Source organism: Mesoplodon densirostris, chromosome 8, assembly GCF_025265405.1.
Source record: "Mesoplodon densirostris isolate mMesDen1 chromosome 8, mMesDen1 primary haplotype, whole genome shotgun sequence".
NCBI lineage: Eukaryota > Metazoa > Chordata > Mammalia > Artiodactyla > Ziphiidae > Mesoplodon > Mesoplodon densirostris.
Window position 1 is genome coordinate 78,005,917 of NC_082668.1, and position 17,351 is coordinate 78,023,267.

Consider the following 17,351-nt stretch of genomic DNA (forward strand, 5'->3'; position numbering starts at 1 on the left):
TCAAACAGATACATGCACCCCAGTGTTCATAGCAGCATTATTTACAATTGTCAAGATATGGAAGCAACCTAGATCTTCATCAACAGATAAATGGATAAAACAGATGTGGTGTATACATACACAATGGTATACTACTCAGCCATAAAAAAGGATGAAATTTTGTCATTTGCAGCAACATGGATGGACTTGGAGGGCATTATGCTAAGTAAAATTAGTCAGGCAGAGAAAGACAAATACTGTATGATGGCACTTATGTGTGGACTCTAAAAAATACAACAAGATAGTGAATATAACAAAAAAGAAACAGACATATATATAGAGAGAACAAACTAGTGGTTACCTGTGGGGAGGGGGGAGGGGCAATATAGAAGTGGAGGAGTGGGAGATACAAACTATTGGTGTAAGATAGACTCAAGGATGTATCGTACAATATGGGGAATATAGTCAATATTTTGTAATAACTGTAAACGGAAAGTAACCTTTAAAAATTGTATAAAAAGAGTAAAAAATAGCAGTAATAGCAAAATAAATAATGTTTTCTAGAAGAAAACATTGGAGAAGAAGCTTCATCACTTTGGAATAGGCAAAGGTTTCTCAGATAAGATAGTAAAGCACAAACTATAAAAGAAAAAATTGACACAGTGAACTTAATCAAAATTAAAAATTTTCTTCTTCAAAAGACATCTTCAGAAACTTAAGTTGCAAACAAAACACTAGGAGAAAATATCTGTGATATATACATCTGACAAAGAACTTGTATTCACAATACATAAAGAACTTATATATCAATAGTAAGACAAACAACCCAATTTAAAAAGGCTAATTAGGGACTTCCCTGGTGGCACAGTGGTTAAGAATTCACCTGCCAATGCAGGGGACATGGGTTCAAGCCCTGCTCTGGGAAGATCCCACATGCCATGGAGCAACTAAGCCCGTGCGCCACAACTACTGAGCCTGTGCTCTAGAGCCCGTGAGCCACAATTACTGAGCCCATGAACCACAACTACTGAAGCCCAAGTGCCTAGAGCGCATGCTCCACAACAAGAGAAGCCACTGCAATTAGAATGCACACCACAATGAAGTAGCCCCCACTCTCCGCAACTAGAGAAAGCCCACATGCAGCAGTGAAGACCCAACACAGCCAAAAACAAACAAATAAATAGTAAAAAAATAAAAATAAAAAGGCAAATTATTTTAACAGATGTTTTATAAAAGATATACACATGCCCAATAAGCACAGGAAAAAATGTTCAGTGTCTTTAGTTATCAGGGAAATGCATATTTAAACCACTTCACACACATTAGAATGGCTAAAATTCAACATACAGTTGACCCTTGAACAATGCAGGGGTCAGGGACACCAACCCTCTGCATAGCTGAAAACCTGTGTGTAACTTAGAGTTGACCCTCCAAGGTCCCTATCTGTGGATTCAACCAACAGCAGACAGTATAGTACTGCAGTAGTATATACAACTGAAAAAAATCCACACATAAGTGGATCCTTGAAGTTCAAACCCTTGCTCTTCAGTGTCAACTGTATTGACAATACCAAGTGTTGACAAGAATGTGGAGCAACTGGAACTTCATACATTACTGTTGGGGGTGTAAAATGGTATAGCTACTTTGGAAAACTGGCAGTTTCTTAAATAGCTAAACATAAAACTAACATAGGCCCAGCAAGTCCAAGAGAAACAAAACATGACTCCACAAAGACTTGTACACAAATGTTCATTGCAGCTTACTTGTAATAACCAAAAACTGAAACAACTCAAATGTTCATAACAGGTAGATGAATAAACAATTTGTGGTATATACATAAAAAGAAATAATACTCAGCAATAAAAAGGAATAAACTAATAATACACACAGTATGGCTTAGTCTCAAATCACTCTGCTGATGAAGGAAGTCAGACACAAAAGACTACCTGTTGTATGATTCCATTTATGTGAAATAAATCTAATCTAAAATGACAAAAGCAGATCAATGCTTGCCTCAGAAGGGGCAGTGAGGGAAATTTTTGAAGGGATGGAAATGATTCTTTTGGTGCTTAGATGGGTGATTGACTTGTCAATACTCATCAAACTATGCTTGAAATAGGTACACTTTGCTTTCTGTAAATTATATCACAGTAAAGTTGATTTTAAAGTAATACACCTCATTTCTATCCTAATGTTCAATATTAAAAGATAGAGAAAATGTGAAACAGGAAAGATGATAAAGATTCATCAGGAAACTGAATAATTTGGAAATTAGAAACTCAATTTTAAGTCTTTCATGAATATATTGTTTATAATGATGGACTCCAGAAGCAGAAAACCAGGGTTCAAATCCTAGCTCTGACACTTAGTAGCTGAGTAATTCTGGACAATTTAAGTAACTATCTGTGCCATAATTTACTATAAAGTGAGGATAATAATAGTATACCTACCTCGTATCATTCTTATAGAGACTGAATGAAATTATATGAAGTGCTTACAACTGTGTCAGGCACACAGTAATTGATATGTAAATGTTAGCTATTATTGTACAAATTAAAACAACCACAAACTTATTCCAGGCTGCTCATATCTGAGTTGTTTTTATCTGATGGCTGTTCAATAGTCTATTAAAAAGTAAATCTAACACACTTTACAATGAAAATCACCCCCTATATGCTATATAGGCAGACAGACCAATGATTTCATGGAAAGAGAGCCTGAAGCAGAATCTGAAGTATTATTATAATCCAGAGGTGAGTGGATTAGCATAGAGTCTCAAGTCTGGACAAACTAGGACAATTTTCAACATCTTTTCTGTGGGTCTTTGTAAAAATGAAATTTTCATTTCTAAAGCTGTCAGTTTACCAAAGTTAACTATGAAGATCTAAATGCACGATACATAAGAAGCAAAATTAAGAGATTCTCAGAACTAATTATATTAACCATAACATTTATAAAGTATCACACCAAAAAATCTAAAATAAATCAGAAATATCTAATTTAAATGTTGCAAAATAAGCTCAGATTTAGTTGCCTTATATATATCCTGAGAGGTTTATTGATTTCTTTCCTTTTTCAATGTAATTGTAGCTTCTTTTTATTAGTAGGAGTGATAATACGATTTTTTAATGTGGTAAAAGATATATAACATAAAATTTACCATTTTTCCAGGTTTGTTGAGATATAATTGACACATAACATTCTATTTGTTTCAGGTATACAGCATGAAGGTTTGATATACGAATAGATGGTGAAATGATTACCACAATATAAGTTAACATCTATCACCTCATATAGTTACAAATTCTGTGTGTGCATGTGTGTTAACTTTCAAGATCTACCCTCTAAGCAACTTTCAAATATACAATACGTTGTTTTAAACTTTAGTCACCATGCTGTATGTTACATCCCCAGTACTTAATTACCCTAGAGCTGAAAGTCTGTACCTTTTGAACACCTTCATCCATTTTGACCACTCTCACTTACCCCTTCCTCTGGCAACTGACCAATCTGCCCTCTATATCTATGTGTTTGGGTTTTTTTTAGAGTCCACAAATAAGTGATATCATACAGTATTTGTCTTTCTCTGTCTGACTTATTTCACTTAGCAAAATCATGAATGGAAAAATTTCCTTCTTTTTTATGGATGAATAAAATTTCATATTGTATACATATACCATATCTTCTTTATCCGTTCATCCATCGATGGACACTTAGGTTGTTTCCATGTCTTGTCTATTGTAAATACTGTTGCAATGAAATTGGCGAGTGTAGATATTTTTTCCAAGATAGGGATTTCATTTCTTCAGATATATACCTAGAAGTGGAATTGCTGGATCATATGGTAGTTCTGTTTTTAATTTCTTGAGGAACCTCCATACTATTCTTCATAGTAGCTGTACCAATTTACATTCTCACCAGTAGTGTACAAGAGTTCTTTTTTTTTTTTCCCACATCCTGCCAGCACTTGTTATTTCTTGTCGGTTTGATGATGGCCATTCTAATAGGTGTGAGGAGAGAGCTTGCTGTAGTTTTTACTTGCATTTTCCTGATGATTAGTGATGTTGAGCATCTTTTCATGTACCTTTTGGCCATTTGTATGTCTTCTTTGGAAAACTGTCTATTCAGTTCCTCTGCCCATTTTTTAATCAGGTCATTTGTTTTTTGTTGTTGTTATTTGTTGTATATCAATTTCTTACATATACATGCAATTTTCTCTTATGTTAGTATTTGAAATAAAAATATGCTTAAGATGTTTTATTAAAAAGCAAATTCTTTGCTATGTGACATCCTGTGTCTTAGGAATTTTAATTCCTTCTTTTGTTGATATATTTCTTTTTGAGGTTAAAACACAATATCTATGATCTGAAAAAGTATATGTTCTAAGTAATTTTTTGTCAATACTGTTTAGTATCATGTTTTCTCTCCATCCTAGAAGAGAGTGAGGAAGAGTAAAATATTCATTGATTTATCCAGATTCAATCTCTCCCATGTTCACCAGTTATGTGCAATATTATAATTTTCTAAATACTATAGAATTTTGGCTTCTTACCAGTCAAAATCTTTACTTGCGTTTGTTTTTATTTATTTATTTATTTATTTATTTTTGCGGTATGTGGGCCTCTCACTGTTGTGGCCTCTCCTGTTGTGGAGCACAGGCTCTGGACGCACAGGCTCAGCAGCCATGGCTCACGGGCCTATCCGCTCCACGGCATGTGGGATCTTCCCAGACCGGGGCATGAACCCATGTCCCCTGCATCGGCAGGTGGACTCTCAACCACTGTGCCACCAGGGAAGCCTGCGTTTTTATTTTTTATATGACATATTTGTTATGCTTGTTCTACAGAATATTAGATACAATGTGACTCCGTAATCAAAATGAATAAGCACCCCCTTTAAAAAATATCATAGGGCTAAATATTGAGGTGGAAAATATACTTTGCACCCAAATTAGAATCTTGTTAGATTTGGCTGCCTTTTCCTGATTAAAAGAACTGTTATACATTAAAAACCTGCTTTGATGAAGAATAGGAAAAAAACCATTATCAAAAACAAAGACTTGTTAAAGGTAGTATTGAAAATAAATAATTGGCTTTTGTTCATGAATAGCTAAATCTGTTTTGTGGTTTGAAAGAGCTAAGAACAGATTGCTTCTCTTAGATTGTTAGCAAAGAAATGTTTTCATCAATTAACATTCTTTGCTAAGAACAGTTTTCTCCAGTGCTTTTTCTCAAATGGAGTATTACATAAATAGGTCTGCCCAAAAGACAATTCCTGGGCTTTTTTCTTTGATGTCTTAGAGTATAATAATTATGGCATGCAGTTCTGAATTATGGAAGAAAACAAAAAAAAAATCACATTTCAAACAGATAATTTACTTGAAGAAAAAGTTGCCATAGGTAGCCATTCCTGCAAATTAAATGAAAGGCCAGTCTTCCTCTTCATCATGCTTTTGCCTAACATTTACATCCCAGGAGGATGGAAGTAGAGAATAAAGAGTTGTTGCAAAAGGCCCAGAACTGTAAGAACACACCATTCCACTCTCCCACGTACATTCCCCTGCCTCAGCTTTACCTTTCCTCTTCTACCCTGTGCTGAAGTGATTACCATTTTATGAGGGTCTATGTAGCCGGGTGCAATAATCACCAACATTTATGTAGCAATTTCTCCTAGCCAGGCACTATCCTAGGAGCTTTATCTATTTTGATTCATTTAATCCTCACAATAATGTTTCGTTAACACTGTTTCTCCTATTTTGCGGAGTGGGAAACTAAGGTCAAAGATCATACAGCTGCTGCGTGGCAGAGACCAGATGCACACCCAGGCAGTGTGGCTCTAAAGCCCATGGACCTAACTGCCTTCTGTATTCTACTCTCTCTCAGGAATGGAGACAAAGCATAGGTGGTGGTGCTCCTCAACACACAGAGAAGTGGACTTCTGTCATTTTTATTTTAGTAAACAGCTCCTTCCTTGTTAGGTTAAGGGTAAGGTGCTAGAGGGAAAGAAAGGAAGACAAGATAGAAGCGGAAGTTAAGGGAAGAGAGAGATCTTGAACAGGAAAAAGAAGTCTATTCAAAATACTAGTTTATGGAAAAACGAAAAGAAAGAGCATGGTGGAAATAGACTTAAGGGCTAAGGCAAAGTGAGAAACATTTGTGGCAAACTTCTTTCAAAAGAAAACAAAGCCAAGATTTAGAATGACATCATGCAGTATGTCATTTTACACGTGAATTAACGTAAGCCCGGAACAGATTTTAGTCTGATACATTTTATAGATCAGTAAACACAGGGACAGAGAGATTAAATGCTTTGTCCAAGACTTGAAGAAGCAGGTAGCATAGACAAGGCTAAAGCCCAACCATATCTCCTAACTTTGAGCTCAGTGCCCTTCCACCAACTATAACAAACACAATTTGTCAGCTTTCAAAATACAGAGGTGAGGGCCTCCCTGGTGGCGCAGTGGTTGAGAGTCCGCCTGCCGATGCAGGGGACACGGGTTCGTGCCCCGATCCCGGAGGATCCCACATGCCGCGGAGCGGCTGGGCCCGCGAGCCGTGGCCGCGGAGCCTGTGTGTCCGGAGCCTGTGCTCCGCAACGGGAGAGGCCACAGCAGTGAGAGGCCCGCGTACAGAAAAAAAAAAAAAAAAAAAAAAAAAAAAAAAAAAAAAAAAAAAAAAAATACAGAGGTGATGGTCAATAGGTTTTGACTCAATTTCAAGAACATAAAAAATAGCTACAGTGTATACATATTGGAAATTAAATACAAAGTCCCTGAAGTTATATTCTCAATAGTCAAATAATATTGTGGGAGAGCAGCATAGTCATTTATAAATGCAAGAAAGAGTACTCTTGATATAAATGCATATTTTCCCCTTGTATTCTTTCCCCATAAACATTTTAAAATTGACTTTTTTAGTTTTGGAAAATGAGTCACACACAAATAGTATACAGCAAACACAGTAAAATATCTAAATCGTATTGATTTCTTATTAGAGAGACTGAATTCAGAAGGAGTCTTAGGCTAGCTGTACAGCCAGTTTTTATGCTGGTCTGTAATTTCAAAGGTTCTTTCAGCTCTAAAATTTTACAATTTAGAAAACTGGCAATTGAAATAAACAGTAGATTAAATATTGAATTTAAGTGTATTTGACCAATGAAATTATGATATACCACCTAACATAAGCTTGTAAAGAAAACTGTTTATAGTGGCTTCAACAAATGGAGATTTATTAGAAGTTCATAAAATGCTAATGATTATGCTACCTATGGTATTTCAGATTATGTCAATTAATAAAGAAATTTTTACCTAATATTAACAAATAGAAGGACGGATGAAAAAAGAAAAATTGACATAAAGTAGAAATAAAGAGGCCTTTTCTGAGGTAAACTCTTAGATGTCAAAGACCCTTGTGTTTATGGTCAGCTATAGGTACAGTAGCATGCTCATACTAAAAATTCAGAAGTTTGCATATTTTACATTTTTTTAAGTTTAAAAAAGGTGAGAATAGAGAAGTGTATTAAGAATGGAGAAGTGTATTGTCTCATTTTCATAGATGTGGGGCAGAGGCAGTGAAAAAGTGACATTTCCCGTGCTAAATAATAGATCATTGAAAGCCTAGGATTTTGAAATCAGGTTTATTGATCATAAAAATGCATTAATTCTGTGTGGGTGGAATTTTTTTCTTTTCTCACGTTCTCTACAGCAATTTCCTTTGCTTTCTTTCCATTGTGTTGTTATTTATGTCTCACTTTCAAGCCATTTGGATGTGTCAAAAGAATAATACTTGTCTCAGTACCACTCAAGACTTCACTGACCTCTCCCAGGTTGGATGACCATAATGATCAGCATCTCTAATGATGTTAGAGATTTAAATGTGATTTACTGGGGACAAATGATCTGAGTGATCTTTAAGACAAAACCTCAAAAGTTTAGATTTGAATGTCATCTTCCAAAGACTTATTTCTACTACCTGCGGAAGACAGGAGAGAAAAACTAAAAAAACAAAAGCAAACAAACCAAAACAGGAGGGAAAGAATGTACACTTTAAAGATATTCTACTAAAACTAAGGTCCCTAAACATTCTCCAACACACCCTCCATTAATAAGCATTTTTTGCAAGTACATATAAAATTATTGTTATAAATTCTTTAAGTATAATATTGTACTAACATGTAAATTGTAAAACACAAATACAGATAAATCCATAAATACAAAAAAGGTATATAGTATTGATAATTTTAGTAGATTTTAGTGAGAGTTATGTGATTAAAAATGTATTACCTTGAAAATCTTGGTTTAATACCGGACCATAGAGGGTTCAAAGTCTAAGGTCAGTTTATTCCCATACTTAGCTATAAGGACTATAATAGTTAAAATAGATACCACAATGAGATATGGAAGAAGTGCAAAATTGGCTTCATGTACTCAATTATGATACTCAAATTTCAATTTCATCCACTAATTATACAAAGGTTGTAGCTTAGTATTTTTCTCTAGTAATTTTCTGACTTCCCTGATATCAATCATTTTCCTTGCAAAGTTTTTTTCTTTTTTCTTTTTTTTTTCCCCTTTAACGTTTAACAAATGGGGTCTAAATCCGCTGACATGCATTTGGAAGATTTTCAATCATGTTAGAAAATTGTTTCCAAATTTACTAAGTGCTCATATATGAGAGTTTTAAGATGATGTGCTTATGCCATTTTTAAATGTTTTTATTTGTAATAGCTTTATTGAGATCTAACTGACATTCCATAAAGATACATCCATTATAAGTGTGCAGTGCAATTATTTTTAGTAAATGTATAGGTGCAGGGCTTCCCTGGTGGCACAGTGGTTAAGAATCCGCCTGCCAATGCAGGGGACATGGGTTCGAGCCCTGGTCCAGGAAGATCCCACATGCCGCGGAGCAACTAAGCCCGTGGGCCACAGCTACTGAGCCTGTGCTCTAGAGCTCATGAGCCACAACTACTGAGCCCACATGCCACACCTACTGAAGCCCATGCGCCTAGAGGCCATGCTCTGCAACAAGAGAAGCCACCGCAATGAGAAGCCCATGCACCATAACGAAGAGTAGCCACTGCTCACCGCCAACTGGAGAAAGCCTGTGCGCAGCCACAAAGACCCAACACAGCCAAAAATAAATATAAAAAATAAATAACATTTAAAAAATGTATAGTTGTACAACCATCACCACCATTTATTTCTAGAACATTTCAATCACCTGAAAAAGTTCTGTCATAACCACTTGCAATCAGTCTTCCCATCCCAGCATAAGGTAATCACTGATCTGCTTTCTGTCTCTATTTTCCTTTTTTGGAAGTGTGGTCTTTTGTGGCTGGATTTTTTCGTCTCAGCATAATATATTGGAGGTTTATCCATATTGTAACATATATCAGTAGTTCATTATTTTTATTGTTAAATAGTATTCCATTACACAGCATTTTATCTAATCATTATTTGATGGAAATTTGAATTATTTCAGTTTTTCCCTATTACAAATACTACTGTAATAATTCATGTATAAAGTCTTTGTTTGGACATATGTTTTTATTTCTCTTGAGGAGACTTCTAGAAGTAGAATTGCTGGATCATATGGTAAGTTTATATTTTAAAGAAACTGTCAAACAGTTTTCCAAAGTGGGTATAGCAACCAGCAATTTATGACAGTTACAGTTTTTCCACATCCTTGTAATCACTTGGTATTGTCAATCTTCTGCCTTATACTTATTCTAGTAGTTGTATAGTGGTATTGTATTGCAGTTTTAATGTGCATTTCCCTAATGATGTTGAACATCTTTTCATTTGGTTATTAACCACTTTGTATAACTTTTTGGTGAAATATCTATTCAAATATTTTGTCCATTTAAAAAATTGATTTGTTTGCCTTTTTTAAAAGAACTTATTTATTTATTTATTTATTTTTGGCTGCGTTGGGTCTTCGTTGCTGTGCGTGGGCTTTCTCTCTAGTTGCGGCAAGCGGGGGCTACTCTTCATTGCGGTGCATGGGCTTCTCATTATGGTGGCTTCTCTTGTTGCAGAGCACGGGCTCTAGATGCACGGGCTTCAGTAGTTGTGGCACATGGGCTGAGTTGTTCCGTGACATATGGGATCATCCTGGACCAGGGCTCGAACCCGTGTCTCCTGCATTGGCAGGTGGATTCTTAACAACTTTGCCACCAGGGAAGCCCTGTTTGCCTTATTTTTGATGTTTAGAAGTTCTTTATATATTCTGACACAAGCCCTTTATCAGATTCTGCTTTTCAAATATTTTTTCCCAGTCTGTGGCTTGTCTTTTCATTTTCTTACTGATGCCTCTTGAAGAACAAAACAATTTTCTATAAAGTCCAATTTATCAATTTCTTCTTTTATGGATCATGATATAGTGTAATATCTAAGGAATCTTTGCCTAAAGCATGGATCACAGAGATTTTGTACTACGTCTTCTTCCAGAAATCTTATAATTTTAGTTCTTAGGTCTATGATGCATATTTAGTTATTTTTTCTGTATGGTATAAATTAAGAGTATAAGTTCATTATTTTGCACATGAATGTTGAATTATCCTAGCAGCATTTCTTGAGAAGACATCCCTTTCCCCATTGAACTACCTTGGCATCTTTGTTGAAAATTAATTGACCATGAATGTAAGGGCTTATTTCTGTACCTTTTATTCTATTTCATTGATCTGAACAGCTATCATTATGCCAATATTATATTCTATTATTGTAACTTTTGAAATTGGATGTTATAATTCCTCCTACTTTGTTGTTGTTTTGATGTTCTTGTTCCTATGTTTGTCCATTTGAAGACTGGCTTGTAACTTCTACAAAAAGTGTTTGCTGGGATTTTAATAGGGATCACACTGAATCAATAGTCAGAGGTTTTATATTTCTTTTCTAAAATTTATTCTTAAGTATTATACTCTTTTTCATGTTATCATAAATGGAATTGTTTTCTTAAATTCATTTTCAATTTGCTATTTCTTAGCATATAAAAATTCAACTGATTTTTGTATATTGGTCTTATATCTTGTGACTTCGCTAAATTTATTATCACTTCTAGTATTACTCTTTTTTTGTATATTCTTTAGATTTTCATGCATAGATCATGTCATCTGTGAATAAAGAGAGCTTTAATTTTTCCTTTCCAACCTATATGCTTTTATTTTTCTTTCCTTATTACAATGGCTAAAACTTCCAGTGAAATGTTAAAGAGATGAGAGCGGACATCATTTTATTCTCAGTCTTAGGGGGAAATCATTCAGCCTTCACCATAAATGTGATGTTAGCTGTAGGCTTTTCATAAATGCACTTTGTCATATTGAAGTAATTCCCTTCTACTGATAGTTTTTTAGCATTTTCATCATGAATGGGTATTAGATCTTGTCAATTGCTTTTTCTTCATCTATTTTCATCTTCATTTTTTTCTTATTTTAAAAAATCTCTATTAAACTACAGAAAAATATGGCAGTTCTTGACTTCTGTTTCCTGACAGAGGATGTACTAGCAGGTCCTGTTTACCTGATTCCCCAGCTCAACCCCAGAGATGCATAGAAGCTGTAACCAAATGTGACGACAGTTAGTTGACCTATTGTGTAAAGAAAACAGTGGTCCAGAGATGGAAAGGGCTGGCTGCCATGGTCAGAGAACAGGATGAGGGAGAGCTCTTGCTTTTCTCTCCCGATTGCTCTGGTCAGCTTATTGTCACCTCTATGAAGCAGGCAAAGAGCTCTTTAGTTAAGAAAAATGATGAGGTCATATTTTCCCTGAATTTATTTTAGGAGAACTTCAAATCTAATATTTTAAACAGTATTTTAATGTGGTGATCATTTGATGTTCCAGGGTTGGCACTGAGTCAAGATCTGCTTTTCAAATGGAGATTGTTGACTTGCCAGGTGCCCTATATCTGTCTGACTGCCTTCTCTTGCTTTGGGCTTCCCTCAAAGGTGGTAGACATATGGGTTCTGTCAGTAATTAGCATACTTCCAATATAGGTTCATTTATGAGGACTGTCACCTTCATTTTTGACAGTTTTGCTAGATAAAGAAAAGTTGATTGACATGCTTTTTTCTCTCAGCACCTTGAATATGTCTTTCCACCACCCTCTGGTTTCCCTTGTTTTTGATAAGAAGTCAGCTGTTAATTTTATTGTGGTTCCCTTATATGTGATGCATTGTTATTCTATTTTTGCTTCAAAACTTTCTCATCTTTATCTTTCAGCAGTCTATGATGTACCCATGCTAGTGGGTCTCCTTATGTTTACTCTACTCAGGATTTACTGTGTTTCTTGGATCTATAGATTAAAATTTTTGTAAAATTTGGGAAGTTTTAGGCCACTGTTTCTTCAAATATTTTTTTATACATCCTTCTAGTCTTCCTTTCCTTCTTTTACTCACAGTTGTCCCACAGGTTTCTGAGGCTCAGTTCATTTTTTCTCAATATTTTAAAATTTGTTTTTCATACTGGATAGTTTCTGTTGGTCTAGAATTTCCCTTTAGTTCCTTTTTTTAAAAAACAATCTCTATTTCTCTACTGAGAGTCCCCATGTGTTAAGTCATTTTTCCTTTAAGTTTTTAAACATATTTATAGTAGGTGTTTTGGATTACCTGTCTACTAAATTCAACAAGTGGGCTCACTCAGCCTGTCTATTGGCTACTTATTTTCCTGAATTTGGTCACAGTTTTCTGTTTTTTTAGATGTCTCATAATTTTTTGTTGAAAGCTAGATATTTTACATAAAACACTGTAAAAATTTTGGATGGAGTCTGGTTTTCCTCCTGAGATGTTTTATTAAAACAATAATTACTGGAACTTCAGAATCTGTTTTCCTGAGTTATGGGGCTACTAGTGTCTCTGATAAATTTTCCTATCTTATTTTTAATTTTTAGCCTCTTTCCTAAAAAATTAGTATAAATGTTCCTAAAAAATAATATAAATTATAATATGAATTCTAATACTTTCTTCCCATACCAGTGGTGTGGTAAAATCACTCTACCCTGAAAAAGGAATCATGCTGCTCCTCTTCTCAAAGTTCCTCTCTTGCTCCCAACTTCAAAGGAGGAAAACTGAGAGTTAAGGAATATAAGGCTTTTGGGGAAGTGGGGAGGAATAGACACCACACTAAGTAAAGCTCTTTTACCTAAATTAGGTTGGCAATATTTGGAACTAGACAGATCATTCATTTTCTATTCTAATGAAGAATAGAAATTTAGAAATTTTTAGACTGTTGCTCTTCATAGTCCAATATGATGGTCATAATGTGTGCTTTGTTTTGTTGTAAATATTTGCATAATATTTTCGTGACACCTGTTGATTGTAAAGAACAAAGACTCATTAAAGGCAAAACAGGAAAAGAATGGGTTAAGGGTGATTATAAGTAACAAATCTCTCAAAGGGATATCTGCACTCCCATGTGTATTGGGCCATTGTTCTCAATAGCCAAGATATGGAAACGTCCTAAATGTCCATCAAGCAGATGAATGGATGAAAAAGATGTTGTATATATACACAATGGAATATTATTCAACCATGAAACAGGAGGACAGCCTGCAATTTGCAACAACATGGACGGACCTTGAGCACATTACGCTAAGTGAGATAACTCAGACAGAGAAAAGACAAGTACTGTATGATATTACTTATATGTGGGATCTAAAAAAAGTCAAACTTCGGGACTCCCCTGGTGGTGCAGTGGTTAAGACTCCACGCTTCCAATGCAGGGGGTGTGAGTTTGCTCCCTCGTTGGGGAACTAAGATCCCACATGCGTGTGGCACGGCCAAAAATAAATAAAATAAAAATAAACTAAAAAGTCAAACTTCTAAAAATCAGGGTAAAATGCTGGTTATGAGGGGATAGGGGGTAGGGAAATATGGTTCATCTTTAAGGCTACAAACTTGCAATGAGTGGCAAATTAGCCATAGAGATCTAATATACAGCATAACGAATATAGACAACAATAGTGCAATATAATTATGTAATGTGATAAATATCACTACAATGGCAATCATATTGCAATATATAAATGTATCAAAGTAACACACTGTATACCTTAAATTAACACAATGTTATATGTCAAGTATATTTAATTTTTTAAAAATATCAAGGAACAATTAAAAAATGAATTATATTCTGTCTTCATGGGGAGAATAAAAACCCAGAAAACATTAGGACCAAGGCAACTGTTCTCTCTGGCTCACTTGGTCTCTCATTTCCAAATTTCCAGGGGAAAAAAAATCTGATTGGTATTAGTATAGGTTATGGGTCAGTGGTCAGCCAGTGGATTGGCTACATTTGTATTGGGTCCCCACCAGGGTTGATTCCATGGCCAGATGAAAGGTCATGAGGTATGCAGGACTGCTTACTTCAAGGGCTATGCATATAGGTTCTTGAAAACATGTCTATTATACTTACCAGATGTTTGATGCCTTTCTGATTTTATGAAGTTGTTAAATTTGCATGATTCTATGGTGTTCCAAAAGACAGAGCAACCTGGATGCTTTAGATGGAAAAAATGTAGGCAACCCTTATTTAAACTGCTTCACAAAGTTGAGTTTCAACTGCTTTCCCCAATATACAGAATTTTATAGCCTTAGCTCTGAATATGATAACTTCAAGCCAAAGCACATTCAGCCAGTTCTTTTCACACAGGTCCCCTCCCTCATAGAGGAGATAGGTCCTGGTAGAGATGAGATCTGAGACCTTTCTCTCTTAGCAGGTTACATGGCAGAAACCTCTACTCTGTTCTGCCATACATTACCTCACTTTTCCACACTGAACCTCTAGTCCATCTTTTTCTAATTACCTCCCAACATTACTGATTCTAATTTTTCACTGTTGGAAGTCAAATTCTTCCAAAGACTACAAGGATTCATGACTGTTGGCTTTTCTTAGTGTGGGAGGCAATTCAGTAGTCCAAGGCACTATGGAGGCTAAGGTCATGACCATGACATGTTATCTGATCCTTTAGGAGAGAAGGCTCATACACTATATAACTACACCACGGGGTAGAGAGTTTTAAGTGCCACGGTAATACACTAAATCATAAATCATCCTCTCCAGAGGGAAATTTTCAGAAAAGGCTTTACAGGTTTAATGGTTTATTTGGCTGAGCCTCTAAAGGCAGGGGAGGATTTGCATATTCAGAGAATGTGCTGGAGGTGGGATACAGCCAATTCTGCAATCCTGAGTAGAATTATTATTAAGCTCTAGCATCTTCTCCCAGGACAAGTTTATTCCACTGCTCTCTTTCCCTCATTTGCCACCTGCCTCTGTTTTAACATTCCTTTTAAAAACAAACACCACCACCACCACCACCCCCGCCCCCGCCCAAGCAGTGTGTTTGCGGAGTTCTTATCTTAACTGCTCCCACCTCCTCTGTAGGCATCCAAGAATGAGAAAAGAGACAGTGTTCCTGCTTCTTTCTTTTCCTTGCTGCCTCTGCTATTCTTTGTCAGAAATTCACTACTAGTCATTATGGGCTAATGTGAAAATAACAAACATTGGAAAGTTACAAAGTTTTCATAATCATGAAAGGTTCAGGTTGACTTCTTTCTGAGATAGTGAGATAGTAATTTAAAAGTTCCCGCGGATTTCTGCTGTTTACTTTTGTTCTTGAGGATGCCCCACAGTCAGCTGAGCAGAGGCCCTGCTTCCTATCTCAATTTCCCAGCAGTTAGATCCACCAAGGTAGTGTGGCTAGCAGGTGAAATGCTTCCCCTTCACATGTAAATAATTTGCATTTCTATGGACCCTCGGGGTGGGAGACAATGGTTTCTACTCTTCACTGGAAATCTGGAATTGAGGCATTGCAATTTGCAAGTAAAGGGCACTTTTGTAGAGGAGAACTTTATTGGCAAAAAGAGTTAGGGTTTTGAGGGCAAAGAGCACAATCTTCAGAATCATTTGAGTAGTATTCAAGGGCAGAACATTGGGAGTGAAAAAATAGAAGCTGCAAGAAATTCCTTTCAAATTGTTTCTTGGTGAAAAGAAGAGCCTATAGATGGATATGGAGGGAGGAGGATAGTGGTGTTACCAAAGATCAGATATTTGTAAGGTGTAGGAAAAAAAGTTTGAAGGAGAGGATGTAACACATGATCTAAGAGAGCAATTATAATCAATGGAGGAAAATTCTGGGGTGGGAGGATGGCCAATGTTTAGGAGCACAAGTAGAGTGTGAGCTTGGAACAGAAGGCTGTCACCCTTCTCAGCCAGGACTGAAGGAAGTGATGAAGTGTGAAAATTGAGACTGAGATTTAGGAAAGTTAAGTTGAGAAACCTCGTGGTGGATGCCTCAGTCAAGTAGGAGGCAAGATCACTTGCAGAACTGGAAGAAGACCAAGTAGAGTGGAGGCCTGAGGAGAGCAGAAATAGGACAAATATGGGAGAAGTGCCCTGAATAATGTCCTTGGATCAGTATCCTGGATAATCACCCTCCTGATGAGGAAAGGAATTTAGAGAATCAGTGAAGACCCAGCCAAGTCTGGATAGCATAAACTTTTAGTGGAACAAAGTGATTTCTTTATCCAGCAATGCTTGGTTGTACAGGAGCAAGTTCAAAAGAAACCTTTCACTGAAGCATGAGAATTACCAATAATAATAATAATAATAATAATAATAATAATAATAATAATGTTGATTGACAACATTTTAAGGGACATTTTTCATGGTGGATTTTAGTAACATTTTAATCATTACAAACATGAAATACACAATATCAAAATACTCATCAAACATGTGATCTGAGAAAAATGCAAAAAGAAAAGATTACTGGAGTAAAAAAATCAGTTAGTTCTTGTTTTCTTCTTTCTTTGCTAGCCTAAGGCAAGGAAAAAGGAAATATCAATGTTTTCCTTTCCACTAGACACATCTTCCATGATTATAAAAATAAAAAAAACCCAAGTCATTGGTATATTGTGAGTACATTAAATATGAGTATTATTTATAAAAATGTGCATTTTACTTTTTCTATTCTCCTATAAACAAACACCAAAAAGAAAGCAAAAGTAAGAAATTGAAAGCATGATGAGCTAATTTCCATGATGGTAAGGCATGAGACAGCACTCCAATGTTTTTCCAATTTTGATTTCTTCCCAGTTCTGGAAATATTTAGGGGGAACACTCATGTTCAGCTGTTTTGTTCCACAGTCCAACCCTGCACAGGATTATCAACGATGTTCAATTTTACTACAAGTTGTGAAAGATGTTTTTCTTTTCTTTTTTTTTTGAAAGATGTTTTTCTAATCAAGGTACCAGGTTAACAATTCTTATCTATTTTTGTAATTTTCAATTATCGTAAGATAAAAACCAAAAGCAAAGCATATTATCCAACTTAAAATTCAGGACAGTAGTTAGACATATGTAGCTTGCACACATATTA

General features: G+C 35.6%; 1 protein-coding gene across 1 annotated transcript in view; it reads right to left on the reverse strand.

The window, feature by feature from the left end:
- CCDC148 (coiled-coil domain containing 148) overlaps positions 1-17,351 on the reverse strand; it is a 286,814-nt gene that overhangs the window by 268,347 nt on the left and 1,116 nt on the right. The window lies entirely within an intron of this gene.